At 47.9% G+C, this 12,423-nt stretch overlaps 1 protein-coding gene across 1 annotated transcript in view; it reads left to right on the forward strand.

Annotated features, from left to right (window-relative positions):
• Positions 1–12,423, forward strand: part of LOC119383515 (uncharacterized) — a 46,786-nt gene that overhangs the window by 30,847 nt on the left and 3,516 nt on the right. The gene's annotated exons all lie outside the window — the stretch shown is intronic.

Raw genomic sequence — 12,423 nt, forward strand, 5'->3', positions numbered from 1 at the left:
TCGATTTTTCTGTCACGGACAAGATGACGATTTTTCTCTTGCAACCCACGACGCCGACACCGATGCCGACACCGGAATTTCTGCGAAACGAGATCTTTAAAATAAGTATCGATCGCAAACGCATCGAAGCCTTCGGACACTTTGCTTCGCTGCCAGCTAGGACATGTGCGCCGATTTGTCCGGCGTAGGATGGAATAACTCTGATGGGTGAGAGACCGAGTACAGAGAAAGAAAGAAAAAAAAGAGAGAAATTCTTGGCGAAAAACCTTCTTGACGAAGCGGGATTCGAACCGGCGTACCTACGCTTCGAAGGCGAGCACCGTAACCACTCGGCTATCCAGGCACGCTAGCAGGAAAAGACGTAAGAATGGGCTTGTTGGTGGTGATACATGGTGAAACTTGCGGCGCGCAAAAAAAGGCACGGACAAAGAAAGTGACGGCGGAACGAATGCGCTTCGTCCTGTCGTTACTGTCTTTGCCCGTGCCATTTTTTGTGCGCCACAAGTTTCACCACGCTAGAAGGGCATAACATAGATACCAAGGAGGTGGGAAAAGAGGAGGGGAGAGAGTTATAAAATAGAAATAAAGAGAAAGAGAGAAATATAAATAAGGGGAAGAAAGAAAGAGAACGAGAGAGAGACAGAGAAAGAAAGGGAAGAAGGAGAAAGAATGATAGAAAGAGCGAGAAATAGAAAGAAATATATAGAGAGAGAAAGAAATAAATAGAAACGAAAAGACGCAAAGAAGGCACAGAAAAAATAGAGAGAAAAAGAAAGAGGAGTAATAAGGAGAAACAAACAAGATAGCCCACCTCCGCACTTTAGGCTTGGCACCACTCGAGCGAAGCTGACAATTTTTGTGAAGCGGCCGTGGTTCATGGTTGTATGAAGCTCATGGCCGCTCAGTACGTGGCATCCAAGCTTGCCGAGAAAAAAAGAAAAACATTTTTTTCCCGTCCTTCGCTATAGCTACTTGTTCGTGATGTTTCCAAATATAAGACACGCCCTGAGTGCGATAGAGTTCACGTGCGTAGGTATTGTCTGCAATTTAAAGCGATAGTTCTTTACTAAACAACGTTTTAACTGAGTTGCTCAGCTAATGACAGCTGGAGGGTTTCGTGCATTGACAGGTGATTCCCACTTCCGCTGTCCTCGTTGCTCAACTAGCTTAATGCCTCGCTTCCTCGATGCCTTAGCGCTCAGAATTGACGACTGATTTTATGGCGATAGACGGGAAAAGTCACCGGTCGGCATACGAGACGCTGAACATCAATTAAAGCACGAAACTCTAATTAGGAGTGAATTGAGAGCAATTGAAATTAATTAGGGTAAAGTGAAAGCAAGCGACAGTAATTAAGAGTGGTTAGGAACATTTCCTTCGCCGCACGTACAGGCATGAACAGACGAGGTTTAAAAAGAAGATCGCAATCATGATATCTGGAAAGCAGCAACAGATGTATCCTAATGTAAAGACGTCAGAAACAGAAACACAAACCTGCGCGAAGGTCGAGGAAAAAATCACAAAAAGACTAACAGACACTTCGTACATCTAGATCGAACAATTGGAATTCACTACTATGCAGCAAAACTGACGGCACGCTGACCCAAGAATCGATTTTTTTTGCCGTCTTTCTTCTTTCTTTCTTTCTTTTTCCATGCAGTTTTAAAGAGAGAGAGAGAGAGAGATAAAAGCGAAGGAAAGGCAGGGAGGTTAACCAGGTTGTACCCGGTTTGCTACCAGTTTTAAAAATTGACCAGACAGGGGTACGAGCTGCATCAACGTAGCTTGAGGCGTTTTCGGCTCCACATGACAGCATCTTCGAGTCATGCATATGAAGGATATTACGTATTAATTACAATTCAGTGGTTTTTATTGGCTCATACTGAGAAGATATTGTAGAAAGTAAAATAGATGAGGAGAGGCAGGGCTTATAATAAAGCGGCAAATTTTCACATATGAAATTTTATTTATTTTTCTTTAGCAGAGAATTTGAATATCTATATTCGGATGCAACTTAGAGGGCCGGGGCATTGCACACAAGCCTGCACCAATGGGCGCGCAATCCAGACTGAAGTCACGAGCCAGACGGCCAGGTGTACCCGTCATCGGAGGACATGGCCGAGTGCATGAGCGGGACTATTTATTTAGTCGAGGAGGAGATTGGCTGCCACGCTTCGGTCTTCCGGGCGGGGCATCACCGGAATTAAACTATGCCTGACTACAGTAAGGAATTTCTAAGTATGACACATCAATACTATCCTTCTGGTTGTCAATATCGGCGATTTACATTCGAGAGAGCCGACTAACGTTCCGCGGCCCCAAACGACCTCTCTCGACGCAAAACCATTCGGCAGCCGCCACACTGACGGACAGAGCGCAACAACCGCGGTACAGACGAGCGGGCGTGTGAAACATGCGGCCTCCTGTGTTCGGGCCCGCTTCCGACAAGGCACGTCACACGGCCGTCTCCGAACGAACTTCGATCTCGCACGCCCGTGCATTCTACGAGGCAAACAGATGAGGGCGTAGATAAAGGCGCCCTCCAGCCATCGAGGGATTCTTCGAGACCGGCCGGTCAACACACGCAGTCTGCTGTACACAGCGAGTCCTCCTCTCTGGGTCAACGCCGGGTCGAGCTTACGGAGCATCACTCCTCAAGTCACGCATCGCCGGTTTCTTTCCACTGTCACGTACTCAGCTGGCCAGTTCTCGCGTCGCTGCCGGTCGACTCGAAAGAAGTGGAAGGGCGATGTACTCGGAAGAAAATAAATAGACTAGTTGAAACAGAACCGTAGCAAACGTCGCGGCCCATTACCGTGCATGTCTTCATCGTTTAAATGATCATCCATGCAACTCAGAGCTCGGAACATTCGTTTAAGATGAAGTAGCGTGAGTTTTCATATGTATAGCTTCGTTCGACGGGCAACTCCTGTGCCCTGCCATTGGGGGCGTGGACAGAAAGTTCTTTCGGGAGATTGCACCGCCCTTAAAGTACGTTCGTGTATTCGTTTGAATTTGTGCGTGTATGCCCACAAAAGTGAAGCCATGCGAAATTACCCGTGCAAAATTACCCCTATACCCACGGAAAATTGTAAATTTTCGGGCGCGATATTTGAACCCCCCCCCTGCCTCCTGCTACGCTAATGCCTTTCTTGGAGTTTCCCGCGGAGCTGTTTTGCCATAATTCAGGGTCTACATTTCGCGTTGTCATTTACTCTTGCCTCGATCTTGAGATCAGCTAGTCGAGACGAATTCACAAGGTCGGGTCTTTCGTATAAGCGCGCTTTACAATTGGCCGGTGGCCTCCGCTAATGATGCATCGACCATCACAGTAGGTAGAAATTTTCCCTCACGAACAGTTCTAGCGTGAGAGCATTTCGTCAATACGAATCCTGGTCAGGTGAGAGAACGTGTTGGTCTGCAATCCTCGGTCCCCGGACTCGAGCGAATTTCTGCTCAGCGGCCATAGTTTATTTCATAAGACGTGGCCTACACCGAAATTTGGTGCCAAAGTGCGAACTGAAGATCGTTGTTATAGCAGCTTGCAATTGGGTTACACATTTTGCGCCTTACACATTTTACACCGCTGCCGCTGCTGTGTGCACGCGATTCGAAAAGCGCCTCCACCAGGACGCCCGCGGGACGTGTTCATCTTTCTTGGACCTGGCTGCAGCCCACGTCTGAGTTCCCGCCATGCTGGTTATGCATATTGGAGGACGACACGTGATGAATGGTCGGCATGGGAAAACGAGCCGCAGCTAATAAAACGCTCGTGAGGGCGCGACGCCAACCCCATTGTGCATAAGCGTCCTCTGAGAGAATGCGCTCCCTAACTGCCCGGTTTGTCTGATGGCACGGGTAACGAGTGTTCGACCCCCGCGGCGTACGAAGCCGATTCATCGGCCAATAGCCTGAGGCAAGCCTTTGCCTATAATGAGGCCTGCAGTATACACACAGAGCCCTCGCGCGCGACTCTGTGTATGACTCGGCTCAAGAATGCCCGCTCGGCGCCTGTGCGAATTCGAGGCAGCGTCCGCACGTCCGCGCGTAGTACAGTCGCATCGAAGTCGTTTCCTCCGCTAATGAGATGCAGGATAATGTCGCGTCGTTTGCGAGCGCTGTTTCACTGTCGCATGCATGTTGCCTCTGTGGGACACTCCGTGCTCGTAGCATATGCGCTACTTCAGCTTTCACATAGAGAGGAAGGTGAAACCGCTTTGTCACTGAACGTTCCTATAATAAGCTGAGGGTTCAACCTGCATTGGGGTATAATGACTACGTCCTGTGCAAGGCGGTGTAAGTAGAAGAAGGCAGGCGATGAGAAAGGTGGTTGAGAAGTGTCCTACGCACTTAAGCTGCGAACGTGTGATTTATGAAGAACGCCCGCGTCGTCGCGAGGACGTTTTGTGAGCGGAAGTCGAACGCTGAGGGGCCAATTTCGCCGTAAGTGAACGTTCGTGGTATGGGAATGGGCCGGGAGACGAGTTCCCTGTGCAAATAACGCGCGACGTCAAATGGAAAGAAGGTCCTATACACAATGATGGCAGGTTGATTGTTTAGCGTAAATGCGCTTCGCGTCAGTAAGCTACGGCTCATTTCTCGGGTTAGCGTCATTTGTTTTGCTCTGCAGACAATTTAGCGCTTGCCTTCATGAAGTGAAATTGTCGCGAGCAGGACCGCTTTCTTTTCACATACGTTTGAAGAAAATGTAAAATCAGTAGCATCGATGAAAGTTGCAGCGTCGATAAACAAGGATTCTCCGTTAAGAAAAACGTAAGAGCAGCCGTTGCCGAGGAATTATTCAGTATATACACTTAATGGATCACGTTTCAAATTGACCTAACGTGTATGTTTTCTAACCTCACGGAGGTTCCTTACGACTGCTGGCGCCACCAAGACTCACGGGTGACATTGTTTCGAGCGCAGAGACTTCTGGCTCGGTAAAGAACGTAAAGAACGACTCGAAGCGGACAGAAGCGGATGAGGCTATTAAGTCGGGAAAGCTGCTAGGAACGGAAGCGCCGCTTTGTCTCGGGGCCACGGAGTGTGGCAAAGCGCGAGCCTCTTTTGTTCCGACCTGCCCAGTGAACTTTCACTGCCGAAAACAAAGGCAGGTGTCAAAGAGTGCGCGCCCCGGAGCGAAGCAGCGCGATCAGTTGAATCAGCACTGGAGCATTATAGGGAGTTGAGCTCCTTAAACACAGCACAAAATAAAGCAACCGTCCCACCAAAGGCAACACCCCCGGAATGAGTGGCAGCTAGACAAGAGACACGGCTGAGGTCTTTGCCAACGTGCGTACTTTCCTACGCATGGCTGTATAGAAGGGCTGCTTTTGGCGCCATCGTCCCATTGTGACCCAGGAACAAAAGCGGGTCTCTGTATGGCGTAGTGTTCGTGCTCAACGGAAGACTTCGTTCACTCGACACCTACTCCTCTCCAGGCGGAAAGGAAGACAACGGACTGTCTCTTACCGGGACCTTTAACCTTTGCCCAGAAAAGCGTGGCGTCGCGCGTACGCGCGCGAGCCAGATTCAGCCGGGCGTTCCGGGGCGGCCGGAGTTTCCCCTCCGCATTCAAGTTTCATTCACTCGAGTAACGCTGCAGCGTACGGAGCGCGCTCGAAATTGCCCTCACGTCGCGCGTCGCTGCGGCTGCCACGCGGTGTTTTGCAATTAGCCATTGACTTTCCCGAGTTTGCCCCCCTTAAAAAGCGCACCAACGAAGTTGCGTGCTGTGAATCGGAAAGCTGGCCACGCAGTCGCAGGGGCCACAATGTTTTCCCACAGACCCGCAATTAACAATTTTCGAGATGGCCGCTCTTTGCTCACGTATATGCACGTGTATAACAGTCGGGGGCACGTAAGGTCATTTTATGTAACAAATGCCTTGTGTTTTTTCGCCTGTTCACAATGGCGGAGATGTCGCATGCAGTACTACATGTACAGTGTACTGGTGAAATGTTTCACGATAATTGTGCGTTGGAGTGTTTGGTAAAAAACAAAATTGATGCCTAGCTGTTTATTCGGCCTGTTCTCGCAGCAAGACGCTGCCTCTCTGTGGAGAGAGAGAGAGATAATAAAACGAGAGAAAGGCAGGGAGGTTAACCAGAATTGTAGCATCCGGTTTGCTACCCTACACTAAGGGGAGGGGGAAAGGGAAAGAAAGATGGAAAGGACAGCGGAGAGAAGAGCAGGCGCGCGGTAAAAAAAAAGAAAAGATATAAACAAAAGGAAGCTGTAGATCGGCAGTACTAAAGCCTATCCAATAGGCCACTGGCACGCAAAAAGTTCAGTAAGGCCTTAAATGATTTTCGCTGTGCAGACAGTTCGGGTCGGCATTCCAGCACTGACTGTTCCGACAGGGGTCTGTCGTCAAGGCGGGCCAACACAGCAGCTAGCGACAGTCTGTGCGAGCTGTAGCGAGGGCAGCGACAAAGAACGTGATCTATCGTTTCTTCGCTGTCACACTGGCTGCAAGCAGCACTCTCTGCCATGCCGATTCGGAAGGCAAAAGATTTGGTGAAAGCAACACCAAGCCACAGTCGACAAAGCACCGTTGCCTCGAGTCGAGAGAGTCCGGACGGAGGCCGAAGTCGACGACACGGGTCCAGTCTATGCAGTCGTGTGTGCTGTAAACTTGGTGTGTTCCACAAGGATTTTATGTCTTCATTGGCAATCTCTCGAATTTTCATCGCAGCATCCAATATATATAGTACATATACTTCTAACGTTTCCGTTTATTTAAACTTATTCTCTCCATCGGAATTTTGCAAACAGTATACCCGCTATGCGGTAGAGCATGCTTGAATTTGACAAATACAAATAATTACTATGCGTGATCAAATAAATACCACCTTCACTCGCTGCTAGAAGGTAGCAACGCTCGATTATATGACCTTCTTTCGTTAGCTGTTACAATAAACGCGTTCTTTTTTCGGTGTCTTCTAATTCTTCTAACCATCAGTCGGATATACGCGTGACAGCTTTTTCAGTCTGCCCGACGCTGCACTGAAAATTTAACGGGCACGCCTTCTAGCTCGGTTTCGAAACAAAAACAGGCGCGCCACCTCACCTGTGTCGTGGGGACGCGCACCACGAGAGGCGCGTGCGCGAGCACAGCGCCGGAAGTAGCTAATTACGGCCTTCCTGGCGGAAAATCATCACCGGCGCGTGCGCGCTTGTTCCGGAGAGTCTGTATACAGACGCTGTACGATACACTTCCCCTCGGGACGCGGCGCAGTTCCGTTCGCCACCGGGGCACAGCGACCTCTACGTCGAGAGGCATCGATGTGGATGCGTGGCGTCCGTCCTCTAATGAAACCCCTGCCAGGTGCTTGCCAGGGGAAGAGCTCACGACGGCCGTCCGTCGTTACCTCGGAGACAAATGACCGCTGGTATCTGTTTACGTCGCGTCTGCAGCGCATCAGGGAAGGTCTTCGGTTCCTTTCGTTTCAGCTGTGTAACTCTCAGTGACGAAATCGCCACCTGTCTTCAATACTGCTGATGCTCACGTGCCTGGCGCGCCCTCGCACGTCATCAGTTTGTGCGTACTTCTGCATAACGTTCGGGTAGAGGGCCTTACGGTGTCCCAGTAAGTGCTTCACGCTTAGGCTTCGCCTGCCAGTTAGATTATAGTTTTGTGCTGTCTGTCGAGACAGGAGACCCTGTCCAACTGCACGTGGGTCGCAGCTGTTGCTCTGCTGATCAGGCCACTACCAACGTAAAACACAATAATATGGGACAGTCTGGAAGGGGCCAGAAATATTCTTTCTTTAGTTGGAATTTCATTCCGTTTTCATATTGTAAACAGAAGAGAACCGAGACACAAATGAAGGTTTGATTCACTAGAAGCAATTTCGGGTTTCCTGTTGCAAGGCAAGCAGCAAGGAAGGTGAATGCATAATAAAACGTGTTGAGCGTACTGATTCAACGTTGTGTAGCAGTCCTTCGGTGTACACAGCGGCGAAGGTCGCACGTCATTACAAAGCACAGATGTTCGCAGAAAACAGGCCCGTACATTGATTAAGTTTATGTGTACAGTACATGATAGCATATGAAACTAATTTCCCTAAGCCAGCGTCAAGGCGCAGATAAGGCGCATGCACATCGACCGTGGCAACGAAGTTTGCATCGTATACATGGTATGTGCTCCAACGAAATTTGGGGAATCGTTCGAGGGGCTCGTTCTTTTGCTTGTCGCAGCCAAATGAATCCAACAGAGAATGAATCCAATTTGTTGTTTTTAACCGGGCTGAAGTAATTATGGCATAAGTAGAAACGAATTCAACTGGGCAGCCGAAACTTGAACGCGCTTAAAGTGTGTTCCAGATAATCTTCTTTAATTGTTTATATATTGTCGATGTTATTGTTTCTTGTCGTTCTGTCCTGTCTCTATTTTTACGCCTCCTTTTCTTTAGCTGTTGACAACGGGTCGGCATGTGCTTCGAAAGAATTTTGCAGAACATTTTAATTTTCTGACGTAACGCCTTTATTAGAATCCCTCCGTCTCCGCGACTGGAAGTCGAACCCGCCTCCTCGGGCTTAGCGTAAAACAACGTCATAGCCACTGTACTGTAAACTATTTTACGGGTGGGTTTTGGTGCCCCCATATTTGGATGTAATCTGGCTGTTGTTCTTTTTATGTTTAACAACTAAACGAACAGTGCTGCGGTAGATGCACACGCATGAAAACGGTTCGTTTAGTGCATTTGGCGTTTCATCACCTTATTAATTCACGTCTCGATATAACAAAAAAAATATGAAAACATTGTTTCAACAGCCCAAGGGGGTGGCGCCCATGTGTCTTATGTAAAATCGCCTATACCCATGCGCGAGGACAAAATATTACACTGACTGACATAACGATGATAAAAATAACAAAGCATGATCTCCAATATATCTTCTTCATAGCCGCCTTTCGAAACAGCTGCTTAGATTAGATCAAGACAGCGTGGTACTGATTTGCTAAGAATACGGTGGTAGCGATGATGAAATAACGCGACGACGCTATTGGTATAAAAAATCCAGGTGCGAGCTCTCTTAAGTGTATATCACGCATGTTTTTTTTTTTTTTTAATTGCATAACGCTTCGACACGGTATCGCGCTTGCCCTTTGAGACACGTATACCCATACGTGAAGCGGTGCCAAGAGGTGTGCTCGCGAGGTCGAGCCACTGTTTGGGCAGCTGCCCGCAAAGAGTTGCGAAAGGCGGTGCAGGTGTTTCTTACTGATACGCATTAATTACCGCACACCTAACTCGTGAAAACAGTCGAAGGCAACGTGATTAGCAAGTTCAACTCGTACGGCCATCCGACAAATAGAGCGCTACCAACCTCTCAGCCCGTATTCAAGAGCGAACGGAAGGACCCATCATCACTCTAGAAGGAAGGATGTTTAATTAATCAACATAATTGGGTTCAAAAAGACCGTTTGTGGCGTGTCCATCCTCTGCAGATTATTGGCGGCGCTAATGCGATTAGCAGTATATAATTATATATTATTATGGGAGTGCAATTAGCGATGATATGTATTACATGTTATAACTGTTATTACGAAGAACCGAGCATGCCTATAGTTACAATTATCCAGTTACCCCAATTACCCAATCTTGCGTGAAGGGATAATGGCTGGGTGTAAGCTTGGATGTTTAAAATAATAATCGCACTTTCTGTGCTTTTCCTGCAATTAACGCTTTAAGTTGTCCGATATCGGCGACGCGGTGAAGTTGGTTTTCAGCGATGCCGTTGTGGTTCGAGGCGTCAACGCATTTCACCCTTATCGAAATGGAACTGCCGCTGCCGGGAACCGAAACCGCAACGGAACACCATAACCAGACAGGGTCATCGCGGTCGATACATAGTGGTCCCCATAGGCTCGTTACAACAAAGCGTTTTCCGGGCACTCAGCGTTACAAAGATATTATAACTTCACTGCATCGTTAGGTTTCTCGCATTTCTTCATGTGAAGTATGCGTACATCATGGACTCGGTTGCATACTCGCTGAATAATTATTTCTTTCTATTTCTCGCTCTTTCTATATTTCCTTCTCTTCCTTCCCTTTCTTTAGATCTCTCTCTATTGATCGCTTGCTCTTTTTTCATCTCTCTCTCTTTCTTTCTTTTTCTGTCTTGCTATCTATTTTATCTAGCTCTTTTTCTTTCTGTCTTTCTTTCTATCTCTTTCCCTATCTGTCTATGTCTTTCTGTCTCTATGTTTTTTATGTGTTAATTTCCTCCATTTCTCTCTTTCTTTCCCTCTTTCTTCCTATCTCTTTATCTCTGTATATATACTTCACGTGTTCGTTTTTCGTTTAACACTCGCACCTGCTGTACTCGGTAGTGGGGCTTGCCCTATACCTGTGGCGCATAACCGCCCGAGTTTTTTGTTCGTGTTGGACAGATTATGGCCAGCTTACATAGCTCCCTTGTTAAAAATCGCAACCTGGCAGTGTTTTGATGTTGTCTCTAGCATACTGATGATACAGAGCATATACGAATATTGTGAAGAATAAATGAATCGATCTAATCTGCGTCTGAAGGGGGACGAGCATTAGCGTATATACGCTCGATCACTTACAGCACCGCGCAGCGAGACATCGCAGCGTCGAGGCCCATTGCACAAGCACCGCGCGCGCATGCATTTCACGTCCACGGCGTTCCCATTGTGAGTACGTCGTTGCCGCCTGCAATGGGAAGCGTGTTCTCGTGTTCCGTACACGAACTGTCACGCAGGCGCGCATACCGGGCGCTCTCATCTTGCCGTTGGCGCGTCGCCCGCGGCGAGATCCGCGTGAAAGCGTCTCGACCTTGCTTCCGATATCGTGCACGGGATGCTGCAGCTACGCAATGCGCGAGAGACAACAAACGCGCGCGGTGTGAAGGCGATCCACAGGAAAGCGATAAAAGAGACGGGACTGCCGCGACGGGAAGGAATAATAAATGGGAGGCTGTTATACGCATTTACAACCGTTGCCGAAGATCAGAACTCCGCATTATATACTCTGCTCCAGCTAGAATGCCCAGAATGGCGCTGTACACGCAACGCAGCCGCTTAATGCGAAAAAACTGATAAATAAATGTGATAAATAAGAAAAATAACTAATATTTTACAAGTCTTAAGGATAAAGCTTGCAAACACCTGCGACCTTGGCCGACCGCCTTCTGTCGCACAGCAGAGACGGCAGGCACGTGCGACCAGCCACCCTTTTGGTCAAGCCTCGCTTATTATTTTTTTCTTTTGAGTCCAGCCGCGCAAATGTGCTTCGGTACTTGACACTCTACCGCAAGCGCTCACCGCTTTTTTTTTTTTTTTAATTAACGTGTCCAACACTCTTGCAGTTCAACCTCCCCTCCTTTCTCTCACCGTACACTCTTCTGTAGACAACGATTTACCTCGCGCCACGCCTAGTCTACTACGTAAGTGAATGTCGATCGATCGCTTATCGGCAATGTACAGGCACCTTACAGCGCAGCCTTGGCAAGGCGTTTAATCTCTAATTACCTGTACGTCGAATCTCCTTTAATCACAGCGCTGCGATCGGTCATTCGACGCCTCAAACTCTATGGTCTGCCCCGGGCGCAATCTAGGTTAGGTCACGCGTGCAGCCTCGTTGGCCTTGCAATGCACGTTCTCTTGACAGATTACGGGATTGCGAGTTGGGGCTAATCGTTCAGCGAGTGACAAAAGACGAAATGAAGCCCAAGCAGTGGATAAGGCTACCGTATTTACTCGAAAATATGTCGAGCACTATAGGTCGACCTCCATATATTGCGCTCTGAGAGAGATGAAAAATATTATTCCAGTATAGGTCGACGCAGTTTTTTTTCTGAGAAACAGAAAAGTTGAAACATTGCGCACCTTTATTTGCAATGAGCATCGCTTAGTTAGAATAAGCACGTACAAAACCTATGACGTGTCAGATTCCCACGAGCTAAAGCATGAACTTTGATATCTGTGTTTATTCAACTGTTGGTGACAAAGGACATTATGGTTCTGTGAATGACGCCGTTCTCATATCCACTGTTTTATCCGTCAACAAGATATCTTGGCTGAGTCTGCCAGCGTGTGCATCTGTAATTCTATGACCGAGACGGAACTATATTCTGCAGCGTTCACAGTGATCTTCGAACGTTACTAATAGAGTTCCTAGAGCAGTTTTCATTGCTTTTTTTTTTGCGTTGTGTAAATTTACTGCGCACCATGTGTATTTGGCGCTGCTTGAAGAACGATTTGCGTAACTGTGTTACTAGCTGGATACTTTTTACTAGATTTGATCATTGATATCCGCCGATAGCACGACATTATCGTTGTTCTGCGGAGAAGCGAGGTACCATATGTAAGCGATTATGTGCAGTTTGTTGATGCGGCGGTTGATGACGATGAATAATTATGGTTGCGCCCTTGTAATAGGTTGGAAGCTTTAA

Source organism: Rhipicephalus sanguineus, chromosome 2 (genome assembly GCF_013339695.2).
Source record: "Rhipicephalus sanguineus isolate Rsan-2018 chromosome 2, BIME_Rsan_1.4, whole genome shotgun sequence".
Lineage (NCBI taxonomy): Eukaryota > Metazoa > Arthropoda > Arachnida > Ixodida > Ixodidae > Rhipicephalus > Rhipicephalus sanguineus.